Source organism: Antechinus flavipes, chromosome 3 (genome assembly GCF_016432865.1).
Source record: "Antechinus flavipes isolate AdamAnt ecotype Samford, QLD, Australia chromosome 3, AdamAnt_v2, whole genome shotgun sequence".
In the NCBI taxonomy this organism is placed as follows: domain Eukaryota; kingdom Metazoa; phylum Chordata; class Mammalia; order Dasyuromorphia; family Dasyuridae; genus Antechinus; species Antechinus flavipes.
In genome coordinates, this window is record NC_067400.1 from 392,502,476 (window position 1) to 392,520,138 (window position 17,663).

Below are 17,663 nucleotides of genomic sequence, written 5' to 3' on the forward strand. Positions count from 1 at the left end.
GTGTGTGTGTGTGTGTGTGTGTGATGTAATTTGAAGGTTGCCATACCTGTTGGTCTCTTATATTCTCTAAGAACATGTTCATGATATTTAAATATGAAACTTCCGTGTAGTTTAGAAAATTCTCATGCAAAAAAGTTAAAAAATGAAAAAAAGTGATGTTATAAGAAATAAATTAATATAAAATTGGCACTAAAATTTCTAACTAAAGGGGTGTTGGAATCCTTACTAACTGCTAACTAATTAGAGTTGATCTAATCTTACAAGAAGATGTTTTGGGCAGAACCTGAAACAAGGTACTAAGTAGAACTAATTAATACAAGGCTTGTGTTCACACCTTTACTCATTGGAGTTCAATGAGTTCACACCTCCCTTGAAGCTTTGGGCCAGAGAGCACTATGGGAGAAAACCCATAATCCCTCTCTCTGGAAGGAGCATAAATAGGCCAATGGGCCAGTCGAAGAAGTTCTTCAGAGGAAGATGCTACAAGTCGAGATTTCACCGGAATGACATGAAAACTGGAGCTGGCTGGAGGCTGAAGAAAGCAGAGGCAGAGGCTGAAGGACCAGACCTTTGGATTTGGCGACATTCGGAGAGAGCTCTTGGAACCAAGCAGAGAGATAGGCCTCTAAGCTAACCGGGCTATATTGGAGATAATAAAAGATCTGAACTTTTATCACCTGGCGGTGTTTTGAGAAGAAGAAGCTCACAACATTTTGGCGCCCAACGTGGGGCTAACAGACCCCCCCCCCCCTCAGTGGATTTCAGTGGAAAAGCTCCAATCCTGATTCAAGTGGAAAAACCTCTGATCCTGATCCAGTGGAAAAGACTCTTCAACCCAGAAATTAGGGTGAGTGTAACAAAAAAATTTTGTTAGAAGAGTTAAAGTAGAATTTCAGCTAAGATGGGACAGATATTTAGAAAACAGCCTGTTTCTGTTCAAGGAAAATGTTTAGAGAGCATTGTCAAAGTTATGGAAAGCCAAGGTTTAATTATAAGTTTACAGCAAATCACTGAACTTTTACAAACTGTAAAGGACATATGTCCTTGTTTCTCTCTTGATAAGGAATTAGATCTAAATGAATGGAAATTGGTTGGAGAGGATCTTTGTCAATTCTATGATAAAAATGGGCCTAACTCAATAATTAATACATATAATGTAATACAATTGGCTATAAGAAGTTATTTAAGTGATAGAATGATGAAAAGGAAAGTACAGGAGGAAGAAGTGCCAACTTTACTAGGTGAAAAGGAGGACGAATCAGATGAGAATGGAGTTAATTACAATTCTGAGTATGATACTTCACAGCAGGAGGAATTAGGTGATTCCACATCTCATGACCCTCCCTCCGCAATTAACCCTTCATGGGTGGAACAAGGGGGAGGGAGAGAGACAGAAACACAGTCAGCTTCTCCTGTAAAGCAGAATTTAACAAGATTAGAAAAAGCATTAATTAAGGCAAAAAATGAAGGAGAAGATATATCTGATTTTATAAATGCATATCCTGTGATTGAAAAGCTCAACTCCTCAGGTCAAAAAGAGAGAAAATACACTGCTTTTAATTTGGGAAAAATTAAAGATTTGAAAAAGGGTTGCACTCTTTATGGGGCTACATCATCTTATGTGAAGATGTTACTAGATAATTTGTCTTATGAAATCCTAACCCCGAATGACTGGAAATCCATAACGAAAACTTGTCTAGAACCGGGACAAAATTTATTGTGGCTTTCAGAGTTTCATGAATTATGTAGGATTCAAGCCCAACGCAATAGGCAAACAGGAGCTATTGTACAAGTTGCTTTTGACCAACTAGCTGGTGAAGGTCAGTATGCAGAGAGTTCAGAACAGATTTATTATCCCATAACAGTGTATGAGCAAATTTCTAAGGCTGCAATAAAAGCTTGGAATTCTCTCCCTGGACAGAAAGATGGAAATAATGCTTTCACAAAAATAGAGCAAGGTCCCAATGAACCTTTTGCAGATTTTGTGGGACGTTTACAAACAGCTGTAATAAGAACCATTGGAGACAATGCAGCAACAGAAATAATGACTAGACATTTGGCTAAGGAAAATGCCAATGAGGTTTGCAAGAGAATTATATGGGGGCTAGACAAAAATGCTTCTTTAGAGGAGATCATTAGACGCTGTGCCACAGTGGGCACAAATGCTTATTATGCCCAGACTATGATGAACATGGAACGACAAGGTCCTTTTTGGCAGAGAAATTCTAGAGAAACTCGTCGATGTTTTCATTGCGGAAAAGTTGGACATTTGAGAGCTCATTGTAGATATGGAGATAGAGTGAGAAGACAGGGTGAGAGAAAACCTAAAACCCCATGTCCAAAATGTAACCGAGGCTTTCACTCGGCCTCTAAATGTATATTGACCCAGAAGAAGGAGAGGCAAGGCCCAGCTCCAAAGTATCAATCAAAGGACAGGTGGGGCATGATAGCAGCTGAGGTTACACCCAGAGAGACTTTAGAAATTCAGAACTCTGATGTCATCAACCAACAGAAAAGCAATCAGGATTACAGTTGGGAAGAATACAGGCCTTTTAAGACAACAAGGCAATATCCAGTGCAAATGGCTCCAATGTAATTACCAGATGATGAGGAGAAATCCCAAATTTGGTAAATAGAAGGGAATTAGGTTAATTGCTTGGGGAAGAGGATCTGCTTATATTTCCCCAGGTGGAAAAGGCTAACAATGAGACTGTCAAAAGAACTTTAAAATCTTCAGCTTTCAGTTCCTGAAAAACCAGCAAGAATCATTGGGTTCCCTGAGATGAAAAATTGTTGATGAGACTTTTTGCAGTACTTCAGAGCTTACAGGAATTATTAGATTCCTGGCACATGAACTAATGGACAATGGATTGCTTATGGACTATTTCTAGGACTTATGGACATGTGTAAATCTTCAGGTTGATTCATGTTGTTACATTACTACTAGCCTGTGTTATATTGCTATGTGCTTATGTAAATTATGTATAATGCCTCTTATATTGATAGATTTATGTATACCATGTATATCTGTTACAAAGTTCTGGCCCATATTGATGGATTTATGTGTACCCCCTCAGAAACCCCCTATGTTTTAAAACAAAAGAAAGGGGGAGATGTTGGAATCCTTACTAACTGCTAACTAATTAGAGTTGATCTAATCTTACAAGAAGATGTTTTGGGCAGAACCTGAAACAAGGTACTAAGTAGAACTAATTAATACAAGGCTTGTGTTCACACCTTTACTCATTGGAGTTCAATGAGTTCACACCTCCCTTGAAGCTTTGGGCCAGAGAGCACTATGGGAGAAAACCCATAGTCCCTCTCTCTGGAAGGAGCATAAATAGGCCAATGGGCCAGTCGAAGAAGTTCTTCAGAGGAAGATGCTACAAGTCGAGATTTCACCGGAATGACATGAAAACTGGAGCTGGCTGGAGGCTGAAGAAAGCAGAGGCAGAGGCTGAAGGACCAGACCTTTGGATTTGGCGACATTCGGAGAGAGCTCTTGGAACCAAGCAGAGAGATAGGCCTCTAAGCTAACCGGGCTATATTGGAGATAATAAAAGATCTGAACTTGAGAAGAAGAAGCTCACAACAAAGGGGTTACAACTGTTTAGTGAAATAAGTTTATAAACTCATAACATGAACAGTTGGAAGCTATAGTTTTGAAAATTGGGCTTCATATCCTGTCTCCCTTTATTTATAGGGTATTTGTACTCTATGGCCTTTAGTATCTTTATCTGTAAAATGATGTGAAACTACTTTCATTGGCTACATTACATGCTATGAAAAAAGTTCTTTGTAAACTTTAAAAGGTAGCATTAAAATAAGAAAAAGTTCTGTTGTGAACTTTTGTTTTCATAGTCGACTTCATTCATTTCCAAACATTTAATATGTGATTTTTATTTTGTGTAAAAAAAAATAGGCAATAACAACTATGATGCTCCTCTGTAATTTTAATTAATTTAAGAATTAAAATTAAGTTATTAAGATTATTGATAAAGGATATCACTAGGGCTTAAGATTTCTGGCTAGCTATTGATAAAAACTGAAAATTAAATTGAACAGAAAACATTACAGGGGAAATGTTATCCATAAGAAGATTAAAGGTAATTTAGAAAAGCCAGATATTTTAATTTTTTCTTCAGAGTAAAAAAGATTAAAGAATAAAGTCAAAACTATTCAATATTTGCTGTCATATGCACTTAAATTATATATATATATATGATATATAAAATATAATGGACAAGTATGAAAATTGATGCATTTAGAGTAACTAACAATAAAGGCTGAAAATTTATAACACTAACAGTGCAAAAATGTTAATAAGGAGACTGCTGCCCAAATAGAAGATGTAAAATAGTCACTGTAAAACCTTTGTATGGATTTATAAACTCTTTTTTAGATACTTTTAAGATCCTGATTTCTTGTAAGTGCATTTTCTTCTATTACAACTAAGAAAGATCTATAAAAGATTATAACAGTTTGGGGAAAATGATGGTATTAATGATAATTTAAAACCTAGTGACGGAGGAGGCAGAGACAAGATGGCAGAGAAGACCCACATGACATTCTAAGCTCCTCTCATGCCCTCATGACCAACTATTAAATTCAGCCTCAAAAATAGCTCGTGACTGTCAAAATTCATGAAGATTAGAAGCACACAATTTACCAGCCGAACATAATCTGGAAGATCACCAGAGCAAGTTTATCCTGAAGGGTGGAAACAGACCATTGCAGGCAGTGAGATAGGAGAGACTAGCCTCCAGAGCAGACTAGGAGTGGTGATGACCTCTGTGGCTAGAGAAGTTATAGAGATGACTCTACTACAGGCTAACCACTCTGCCTTGACTACAAAGCAGTAAACTGGCAGAGAAATTAAAGCCTAAAACAGAGGGTACTCTAAAAAATGCCAGAACCTAACAAGATCTGGCTTTAACCACCCAAACCTGGAAGTGACTCAGGCAGACCCATAACACAGCCTTGCAGCCACATCCTATATTGCGGGGCTTTTGCAGGGGCAGTTCAGAGCAGGGGGACACAGCCTGGGCAGCCTCTAATCTGCACAGTAGGGGCTCAGCCTGGGGCAATAGAAATTCCCCAGCAGACTGTGCTTCTCAGGGCAGAGACACTTCTGGTCTCTGCAGGGCTCTTCACTGCTTACCTGCTATTACACACAGCCCCAGGGCAGGCTTTGGCCTGGGATAGTGAAACTTTCACTGCTAAGTGTCTAGCCCCAGGACAGTCATTAATCCACACAGCAAGGTTTTTCGAGGGTACTTTCCCAGCTCAGCCCAGGAGGTCTGAGTTACTTCCGCATGGGGACCTCTTTCCCAGAGTACTTGTGTACCTCGTTGCTGTTTGTAGCCAGTTGGCAGGACAGCTACCTGTCCATACATTTATCATTGTTCTACAGAGGAAGCTAGTAACCTCCTGGCTCTGAAGGCAGACCCTACAGTCTTTAACAAAATGAGTAAAATGAGTAAAAAAATCAAAAGGATGATCAATAGCTTCTATACAAAAAGAGAGCGGCTTTTCAACCCTAAAGAGACTAATAGCAGACAGTATCCAGACAAGTGTTGGTCCCCAACACAAAAGGCTCTTCTAGAAGAGACTATTAAAAACCTTAAAAGAGAACTAGAAGAAAAATGGGGAAAGGAAAGAGAAGCTATGCAAGAGAACAACAACTTCCTGAAATGTGAACTGGAAAAGATAAAAAAAAAAAAAATACCCAAGAGGTGCAGGGAAACAGAGTTGGTTCAAAGAGGAAACAATTGATATATTTGTTTTGTAGAGAATCTTCTCGAATCTCATTAAAAAGTGGGAGAGGAAAAGGAAAAAGAGTAATAATGGAAGGGTACAAGAAAAGGAAAAAAGATTCAAGAAAGGAAGGAGGGATCCTAAAGAGGGAGAATTGTTCAACCCAAGACGGACACATAAGTTTAATACTAGAGAAGAGGGTAAGGGGGAACAAGAAAAAGAAAAGCATAATCTGGGGATATTAGGATGGCAGAAAATACAGAATTAGTAATTTTGACTGTAAATGTGAATGGGATGAACTATCCCATTAAGTGGATGTGGATAGCAAACTGGATCAAAAGTCAGAACCCTACAATATATTGCTTAAAGGAAACACATTTAAAGCAGAAAGATAGGTACAAAGTAATGGTAAAAGGCTGGAGCAGAATCTATTATACTTCAAGTGAAGTCAAAAAAGCCGGGGTAGCCATCCTTATCTCAGATCAAGCAAAAGAAAAATTGATCTAGTAAAATAAAGGGTACTACAGACAATGAAGCTATATCAATACTAAAAATATATGCACCAAGTGGTATAGCATCCAACTTCTTAAAAAAGAAGTTAAGAGAGTTTCAAGAAGAAATAGACAGCAAAACTATAATAGTGGGAGATCTGAACCTTGCCCTCTCAGAATCAGATAAATCAAATCACAAAATAAATAAGAAAGAAATTAAAGAGGTAAATAGAATATTAGAAAAATTAGATATGATAGACCTTTGGAGAAAACTGAATGGTGACAGAAAGGAGTATACTTTCTTCTCAGCAGTTCATGGAACCTGTACAAAAACTGGCCATATATTAGGACATAAAGACCTCAAAATTAAATGCAGGAAGCAGAAATAGTAAATGCTTTCTTTTCAGATCACAATGCAAAAAAAATACCCCAAAAAATAGGGGTAAATAGACCAAAAAAAATTGGAAATTAAATAATCTCATCTTAAAGAATGAATGGGTGAAACAGCAAATTATAGACACAATTAATAATTTCAGTCAAGATAATGACAACGATGAGACATCATACCAAAATTTGTGGGATGCAGCCAAAGCTATAATAAGGAGAAATTTTATATCTTTAGAGGCTTATTTGAATAAAATAGAGAAAATAGAGAAAGAGAAGAGCAATGAACTGTGCTTGCAACTAGAAAAAGACCAAATTAAAAAACCCCAATCAAATACTAAGCTTGAAATTCTAAAATTAAAAGGAGAAATTAATAATAGTGAAAGTAAAAAACCATTGAATTAATAAATAAAACTAAGAATTGGTTTTATAAAAAAACGAATAAAATAGATAAACCTTTGTTAAATCTGATTAGAAAAAGGAAAGAGGAAAATCAAATTGTTAGTCTTAAAATGAAAAGGGGGAGCTTTCCACCAATGAAGAAGAAATTAGAGCAATAATAGGGAATTACTTTGCACAACTTTATGCCAATAAATGTGATAAGCTAAATGAAATAGGTGATTACCTTCAAAAACATAGGCTTTCCAGATTAACAGAGGAGGAAGTAAATTGCTTAAATAGTCCCATTTCAGAAAAAGAAATAGATCAAGCTATTAATCAACTCCTTAAGAAAAAATCCCCAGGATGGATTTACATGTGAATTCTACCAAACATTTAAAGGACAATTAACCCTAATGCTATATAAACTATTTGAAAAAAAAATAGGTAATGAAGGAGTCTGACCAAATTCCTTTTATGACACAGACATGGTACTGATACCTAAACCAAGTAGGTTGAAAAAAGGGAAAGAAAATTATAGACCAATATCCCTAATGAATATTGATGCTAAAATCTTTAATAAGGTATTAGCAAAAAGACTACAGAAAATCAACCCCAGGATAATGCACCATGATCAAGGAGGATTTATACCGGGAATGCAGGGCTGGATCAATATTAGAAAAACCATCAGTATAATTGGCCATAGTAGCAACCAAATTAACAAAAACCATAAGATCATCTCAATAGATGCAGAAAAAGCATTTGATAAAATCCAACATCCATTCCTACTAAAAACACTTGAGAGTATAGAAATAAATGGACTTTTCCTTAAAATAATCAGTAGCATCTATGTAAAAGTTTTCATCAATAAGCATCATATGTAATAGGGATAAACTGCAACCATTCCCAATAAGATCAGGAGTGAAACAAGGTTGCCCACTATCACCATTACTATTCACTATTGTATTAGAAATGCTAGCTTTGGCAATAAGAGCTGAGAAAGAGATGAAAGGAATTAGGACAGGTAATGAGGAAACTAAACTATCACTTTTTGCTGATGATATGATGGTATACTTAGAGAACTCCAGAGATTCTACTAAAAATCTATTAGAAATAATCCACACCTTTAGCAAAGGTTGCAGGATACAAAATAAACCCATATAAGCAATCAGCATTCTTATATATCACTAACAAATCCAAAAGTTAGAGTTACAAAGAGAAATTCCATTTAAAATAACTGCTGATAGTATAAAATATTTAGGAATCTATCTGCCAAGGGAACATCAGAAACTTTATGAATAAAACTACAAAACTCTTTCCACACAAATAAAGTCTGATCTAACTAATTGGAAAAATATTAAATGCTCTTGAATTGGGCAAGCAAATATAATAAAGATGACAATACTACCTAAACTAATTTATTTATTTAGCGCTATACCAATCAGACTTCCAAAAACTTATTTTAATAACATAGAAAAAATAACAACAAAGTTCATATGGAAAAACAAAAGATCAAGAATTTCAAGGGAATTAATGAAAAAAAAAATTCAAATGGTGGTGGCCTATCTGTACCAGATCTAAAATTATATTATAAAGCAGCAGTTACCAAAACCATTTGCTATTGGCTAAGAAATAGATTAGTTGATGAGTGTATTAGATTGGGTTCAAAGGATAAAACAGTCAATAATTTTAATATTCTAGTGTTTGACAAACCCAAAGACCCCAGCTTTTGGGATAAGAACTCACTGTTTGACAAAAATTGCTGGGAAAATTGGAAACTAGTACGGCAGAAACTAGGCATTGACTCACACTTAACACCGTACACCATGATAAGGTCAAAATGGGTTCATGACCTAGGCATAAAAAATGAGATTATAAATAAATTAGAGAAATATGGGATAATCTACCTCTCAGACCTGTGGAAGAGGAAGGAATTTATATCAAAGAAGAACTAGAGATCATTACTGATCACAAAGTGGAAAATTTGGATTATTTCAAATTGAAAAGTTTTTGTACAAACAAAACTAATGCAGACAAGATTAGAGGGGAAGCAATAAACTGGGAAAACATTTTTTACATTCAAAGGTTCTGATAAAAGCCTCATTTCCAAAATATATAGAGTATTAACTCTAATTTATAAGAAATCATGCCATTCTTCTATTGATAAATGGTCAAAGGATATGCACAGACAACTCAGATGAAAAAATTGAAACTATTTCTAGTCATATGAAAAGATGCTCCAAGTCATTATTAATCAGGGAAATGCAAATTAAGAGAACTCTGAGATACCACTACACACCTATCAGACTGGCTAGAATGACAAGGAAAGACAATGGGGAATGTTGGAGGGGATGTGGGAAAACAGGGACACTAATACATTGTTGGTGGAATTGTGAATACATCCAAACATTTTGGAGAGCAATTTGGAACTATGCTCAAAAAGCTATCAAACTGTGCTTATTCTTTGATCCAGCAGGATTACTACTGGACTTATATTTCAAAGAGATCTTAAAGAAGGGAATGGGACTTGTATATGCAAGAATGTTTGTGGCAGCCCTCTTTGTAGTGGCCAGAAACTGGAAACTGAGTGGATGCCCATCAGTTGGAGAATCCCTGAATAAACTGTGGTATATGAATATTACGGACTATTATTGTTCTGTAAGAAATGACCAAAAGGATGATTTCAGAAAGGCCTGGAAAGACTTACATGAACTGATGCTGAGTGAAATGAGCAGGACCAGAAGATCATTATTTACTTCAACAACAATATTATGTGAAGATCAGTTGTGATGGACATGGCCCACTTCAGTAATGAGATAAACCAATCAGTTCCAATAAAGCAATAATTAATTGAACCAGCTACACCCAGGGAAAGAATTCTGGGAGGTGACTATGAACCACTACATAGACTTCCCAATCTCTCTATTTTTGTCTGCCTGCATTTTTGATTTTCTTCACAGGCTAATTGTACAGTATTTCAAAGTCCGACTTTTTATACAGCAAAATAACTGTTTGGACATGTATACATATATTATATTTAACTTATACATTAACATATTTAACATGTATTGGTCAATCTGCCATCTGGGGGAAGGAGTGAGAGGAAGGAGGGAAAAATTTGGGACAAAAGGATTTGCAGCTGTCAATGCTGAAAAATTACCTATGCATATATGTGTAAATTAAAATATATAATAAATAAATAAATAAATAAAATCTAGTGATGATGAAGCTCTTCCAACTGGTCTTTAGACAACAGATACATAGTCTATCAAAATACTAAGCCTGTCTATTTTAGTCAAACCTGTCAGTGTTTATTTTCCTTTGACACTGATTCAAGTGCACCTCTCCAAAAACAGTCGTGAAATTAACAGGACTTTAGTAGAGGATAAAATTTTCAAAGTCTAACAATAAAAAATATTTCTTATACAATTTCATCATTACACTCTAGTTTTGAAATGAAAAAAAAAATATATATATATATATATATATATATATGTATATATATATATATATACACATGAATAGCCAATGCTGAAATGCCTTTAAGGACAAGGATTGATGATTCAGGAAGAGAAGAGGTGATCTGGAATCATCTACTTCCTCCTGTTTATACTCTATTAATTTACATACATACAAAAGCCTACATATGTGTAAATACACACACACACACACACACACACACACACACATATATATATATATATATATTTTGGATACACACATGTGTGTGTTATATACATTTTCCATTATAGTCCTATATTTCATTTTACATGTTTAACAGCATTGTTTTAAGAAGACATTCACAGACTTCTTCAGACCATCATCATCATCATCATGAGACCATGATTCAGTAATAATTTACCAAGTCCTATCCTAAAACTTCAAACAGAGTAACCTGATGACAAAAACAATAATTCAAGCATATCTGTCCTGAATGTTGGCACTTAATCAAATGTGACTTCCACATAGTAGTTCTGGCCCTTCTGACTGATATGACCAATAAATAAAACTAGCATTCACCAAGTTCATAAAAATTTACACTTCTTCCTTCCTCCCATCCCCTACTACTACTAAGTTAAAATATGTAAAATCTTCTTCTTCCCTATTAATATGGAAGAAAGATAAAGGCCTTAATGCCTTTAATAAATAAAATACTGTTTCCTTCTCTAGAGAATTCAGAACTTTTTCTCACATTAATATTTGCCAGTTGTTCTACCAGTATCAATTACAGTATATACAATAAAATTTTCTAACTTATCCTTATCCCTTCTGAAGCTTTTAATAGTATTGTCTCTTCAAAAATCTTTTATTTATTTATATTTACTACACATTGCTTTATGAATCATGTTGGGAGAGAAAAATCTGAACAAAAAGGAAAAACTTTGGGCAAGAAAAAAAACAAAAAAACAAAAAAGAACTGAATTTAGCATATGGTATTTTACATGCAATCTCCATAATTCTTTTTTTTTTTTTTTTTCTGGATTAAGATGGCATTTTCTATACAAAGGCTATTGTGATTGACTTGGATCACTAAACTACTGAAAAGAGGCAAGTCTTCCATAGTTGATCATCGCACACATTTGCTGTTATTATGTATATCATATTCCTGGTTCTGCTTGTTTTGCTCAGCATCAGTTTATGTAAATCTTTCCAGACATTTTTTAAATCAACTTGTTTGTGATTTTTAATAGAACAATAATATTCCATTACCTTCATATACCACAAAGTATTCAGCCATTTCCCAATTTATAGGCATCTAATAATTTTCCAATTTTTACTTCACAAAAAGGCTGATTTAAACATTTTTTGCATATATGATCATTTTCTCTCCTTTATTAGTGACATTGCTGAGCATGCACAATTTTATAACCCTGTGAGCATAGTTTCAAATTGTTCTCCAAATGGTTGGATCATTTTACAACTCTGCCAACACTGCATTAATGTCCTATTTTTCCCACATCCCCTTCAACATTTATCATTATCTTTTCCTATCATAGCCTGAGAGGCACGAGTTGGTACTGAGTTGTTTTAATTTGTATTTCTCTAATCAATAGTGATTTACAGCATTTTTATATGACTATAGATGTTTTAAATTCCATCATCTAAAAGTGGTCTATTCATATTTGTTGACCATTTATCAATTGGGGAATGACTTATATTCTTATAAATTTGACATAGTTCTTTATATATTTTAGAAATGAGATTTTTATCAGAAACATTGGCTATAAAATTTCCCTCAGCTTTGTACTTCTTTTTTAATCTTGTTTATGTTGATTTTGTTGGTATAAAACATTTTTTTAATTTAATGTAATAAATGTTGTTTATTTTGAATTTCATAATATTCTCTAGTTCTTCTTCGATCATAAAGATGGAAGACAGCCTGTAGGACCAATTAGAACCTTTAGATCTTCAAGTGATTAGCCACTAAGGGATAATTGACTAATATGTGTTTAATTTATATGCTGATTTTTTTTTTAAAGACATAACATTTCTACTGCAAGAAAAATAAAGTTTAAGAAGAATACTTCAAATATATTCAGAGTTTATTAGTTCTCTTTTTGGAAGTGGATAGAATTTTTCATTATATATCCTTTGAAATTGTTTTGGATCATTGTCTTAATCAGAGTAGCTAAGTCATTCACAATTGGTCCTCTTTTCAATAGTGTAGAAAAATGAATTAAGTTTGTATTCCAGATACCGAAAATCAGTCAATGGACTTTTTTAGGACTTTCTTCAAAATCAATTTTCTGTATCTCCTTTCAAACCAAAATATATATGCTAAAAGTCACAGTATTTCCTATCCCACAAGATAGAATATGGACCAGTAGATATTAAAGTAAATATATATATATATGTATATATATTTATATATATATTTATTTATATTATATATTTATATATATTTATATATTTATAATAGCAAAGAATTGGAAATAAAGTAGATGTCTCTTGATTAGTTAATGCAGTGGTTCTCAAAGTATGGTCTAGAGAATCCTGGGGATCTCTGAAACTCTATTAGAGGATCTACAAATTCAAAAATAGTTTTTATTTCCAATATAGTAAATGTCTATAAATATAATCCAGATAAACAAAAACTCTTTGGAGAGATCTTCAATAATTTTTAATTGGATAAAGATACTGAAAACAAAAGTTTGAGAACCACTGAGTTAATGGCTAACCAAATTCTAGTATGTGGATAAAATGGAATGTTACTGCTAAGAAATAATGAATATGATGAACATAAAAATGTTTTGGAAGATTTAGATAAATTGATGCAAAATAAAGTAAGCAGAGAATAATTCCAATGTAAATGGCAGGGGGGAAACTACAAAAATCTCTGCTGGATGTAGAAAAATAAAATGATGCAAAAAAAGAAATAACATTTCTTTAAACTTATTATGGATTATTTGGTAAATGGATGTATTATGACATTAATGAACTAGAGTAGTCCAAATTCTGTCTAAGAAAATTCTTTTTTTGTTGTTGTTTTTTCATTTTTTTTTTTATTTTTTTTAAATAACTTTTTATTGACAGAACCCATGCCAGGGTAATTTTTTACCACATTATGCCTTGCACTCACTTCTATTCCGATTTTCCCCCTTCTTCCCTCCACCCTCTCCCCCAGATGGCAAACAATCCTATACATGTTAAATAGTTACAGTATATACTAGATACAATATATGTGTTCAGAACCGAACAGTTCTCTTGTTGCACAGGGAGAATTGGATTCAGAAGCTATAAATAACCCAGGAAGAAAAACAAAAATGCAAAGAGTTTACATTCATTTCCCAGTGTTCCTTCTCTGGGCGTAGCTGATTCTATTCATCATTGATCAACTGGAACCGAATTAGATCTTCTTTGTCAAAAATAATCCACTTCCATCAGAATATATCCTCATACAGTATTGTTGTTGAAGTGTATAATGATCTCCTGGTTCTGCTCATTTCACTCAGCATCAGTTCCAGCTTCTAGCCACCACAAACAGGGTTGCCACAAACATTTTGGCACATATAGGTCCCTTTCCCTTCTTTAATGTCTCTTTGGGGTATAAGCCCAATGGAAACACTGCTGGATCAAAGGATATGCACAATTTGATAACTTTTTGAGCATAGTTCCAAATCATTCTCCAGAATGGCTGGATGTGCACAATTCCACCAACAATATATGTGTCCCTGTTTTCCCACATCCCCTCCAACATTCCACATTATCTTTTCCTGTCATTCTAGCCAATCTGACAAGTGTGTAGTGGTATCTCAGGGTTGTTTTAATTTGCACTTCTCTGATTAATAATGATTTGGAGCATATAAGAAAATTCATTTTTAAACTCTTTCTTTGAAATTCTGATATGCTGATCAGCTGTTATGGTTTGAATATCAGCATCTAAATTAAGGAAATGCTTCTGATGAAATAGAAATTATCTATGTTGAATACTCTATTGTGAAGATAAATTATTTTTCTTAACTTTTCTCATAGTGATGGTCCAGATGAAATTTAAATAGAATGCATTTTGGTAAAGAAGGTGACAATTTGGATATTAGATTCTAAAACGTGATTTTTATCATATTTAGTGTAAGAGTGAATATGCCCACATTTACATATCTATCTATCTATCTATGCACACAGGGACACATAGATGTATGTATTTAAATTGCACTATTACACTTAAATTAAGTGATTCTTTAACAAGATGAAACATATCTCAAACATTCAAATATTTTAAGTGTATATAGTATTATTAAACCAAGTTTAGTGCTTAGTAAAGTTTTAATATGCCCTTAAATGGCACTTAACTAATTGATTGGATGACAATCATCTGGAAGAATAGTTGGGTTGAATAAGAAAACTTGATCATTCCTTGGGCCATCCATAAAATATCAAATGAGTTTTAATTCAGAGAGTGTAGAGAATATCAGAACTGGAAGAAAGCACTTCAACAAAATCTCTTAAGAGAAATCAATTGAGAAGTACCCTCTGCATTCATAATTCAGAAAACTTTTCAACTTGCAAAATAACTTCAGCTCTGTAACTCACTTGTAACACCTCTTCATTTCCCAACTAGTTGCACTAGCCTGGATCCTGTCTTTATGCTCCCAAAATCTCTTTATTCCATAAGATTACATTGTCCTGATACTCATACCTTGTCAGCCTCAACTCAACCTAATCTCCAACTTGGGTGATTTTCCTCTCCTCCTCCCTGCATTTTAACTTTTCTTTTAAAATTGTCTTTTTTTACATTACATTCTAAGCTCCTTAAATCTCCAGAGCTTAGCACTGTGCCTGGTACATACATAAAAGATTTTTTTTTTTTAAACTAACTGGGAGGCCTAACTTTCCTCAAACTCTGCCCCCATCCTAACCCCTAACTTTGGTTCCAAAAGGACATCATGAATTTCAAAGCACAATACTGGAAGATTTGAACTTTCCCATTAGCATTCCAGTATCTCCAGAATAGCTGATTTTTTTTTTTTTTCATTTCTATTAAGAGTCATAGTGAAGAAGAATTTTAAAGGCACTCAGAAAGAAACCTAAAGTGAATGTGTTGAATATCCCATATTAAGGAGTGAAAAGAACTTCTAACAACCTAAAACTGCGAATAATTTCTGACAATGTGCTCTTTGAATTTGAACCTACTTTTCTCTCTATGATGGATGCATTTTTGGAAGAGTTTATCACAGATTTATTGGGCTTGGTGAGAGGGATGAATGTTTTGGACAGCCTTTTTCACTATATCATCTCAGGAAATGCTCCTTTTCAATTCTAATGAAATCTGACTCACACTGATAATCAGTGATAGTCAATGAACTACACCATAACACAAGGAAATTGCCTCTGATCTTTCAGTGTTAACTCCTGTAACACTCAAAGAAAGATGTAGGCTTGTTGGAGATTCCCAACTTGGCAATGACAGTAGGAGTTAAGAACAACATCCTCAATATCTATGTATGTGCTATACAATCTTTTCCTCCTCCCCATGGGAAGAAATCTCCAAAATAATATTAAAAGCCATAATAAAATGTGGTTCAAAATAAATATTTGCCTTTGCATACAGCAATGTTTCTTTATGAAATTCTTCTAAAACATTATCATAACAAAATCAACTGACATCTTTTAGAGCCTTGAGAATTACAAAAAATATTGTATATACATTAATATATTTGATCCTTATGACAACCACTTTAACAATGAGAAAATCAACCTCAGAAAATTTCAGGGCCTTGTCCATGGTCTCACAGCTGGTAAATAGGAGAAGCAGGAATGAAATTCAGGTCATCTTCTCTCTTTATCCTATGCTGCCTACCCTTATGTTATGCAAGACTTCAAAAATGAGATTAATTTGTACTGGAGATGAAAAACAATGTGTACATTGATACTGTATCAAAAATCTTGATATGGGCCTATATTGATATTTCATTATTCACCAAAAAATTTCTCAAACTCTGACAATGAGGAGTAGAAAGCTATGGTAGCAGTAGGAGAAACAGCAGCAGGAGAGCAGGTGGAAAATGGAGGCCAGGAAGAAGATAGGCAGAGGCAGTCAGTAATAAAGAATGGCCTATGAGACCAACTGCTGATTATTCTGTGGAAAAGGAAACTTCATAGAACCTAGCTTGATTCAAACCATACATAATGAAAGGAATATGTAAATTTATCTCTAATTCATAGAATTAATTAACATTTCAAATTAAATTACAAGGTAATCTGTATAAAATTATAAATGTAGAAACAAACACCTGTGCAAATTACTTATTAAAAAAAAAAAAAAACTGTATAGTATAGTAAAACAATGCAATTACTATAAAGTAGATCATAACAAGAGACCATACTGGAACATCATTGCAGCTATGACAATCAATAAAATAATTACTGTTATTTATATTATGAATGTTTTACTGTTGATTGAATTCCACACTGTTATTCTCTTTACTAAAGATTTGTAAACAATTACAGAGAGAATACACTTTTTGTAATTGTGGGTAATATTAGAAAAGTATTTACATCAGTGAGTTTACATGTATAAGAAGAGTCAATGAATTCATTAATAAGCATTCACTGAGCATATTTGACATGCCCAGCCATGCACTCTGATTCCCAGAGAATGTAGAAGTTGTCTGCTCCTAACCTGAGAACTTAACAATGTAATTGAGGAGAAAAAACTAACATATGAAACAAAAAACATAATTAAAATGACTTATGTGTTATTTTTTTAAAACCATAATTTGAAGAAACTGTATGTGTAATTTATTCTAACAATTTTGGGGGAGTAGAAAAGCTTTGAAAGAAATTTATGTTATTTTTATAAAGCCTCTTTTTTCAAAACATATGCATAGTTTTTAACATTCATCCTTTTAAAACCTTGTGTTCCAATTTTTCTCCCACCCTTCTGCCCACTCCTCCCCTAGATGAAAAGTATTCCAATATGAGTCAAACATGTGCAATTGTTCTACACATTTCCACAATTATGTTGCAGAAGAAAAATCATATCAGAAAGGGGAAAAAAATAGGAGGAAACAAAATGCAGGTCAACAACAACAACAAGAAATGAAATCAACACATTGTGATCCACACTCTGTCCCCCTAGTTCTCTCTCTCTGGGTGCAGATGGCTCTCTTCATCACCAGATCACTAGAACTAGCCTGAATCATCTTGCAGTTG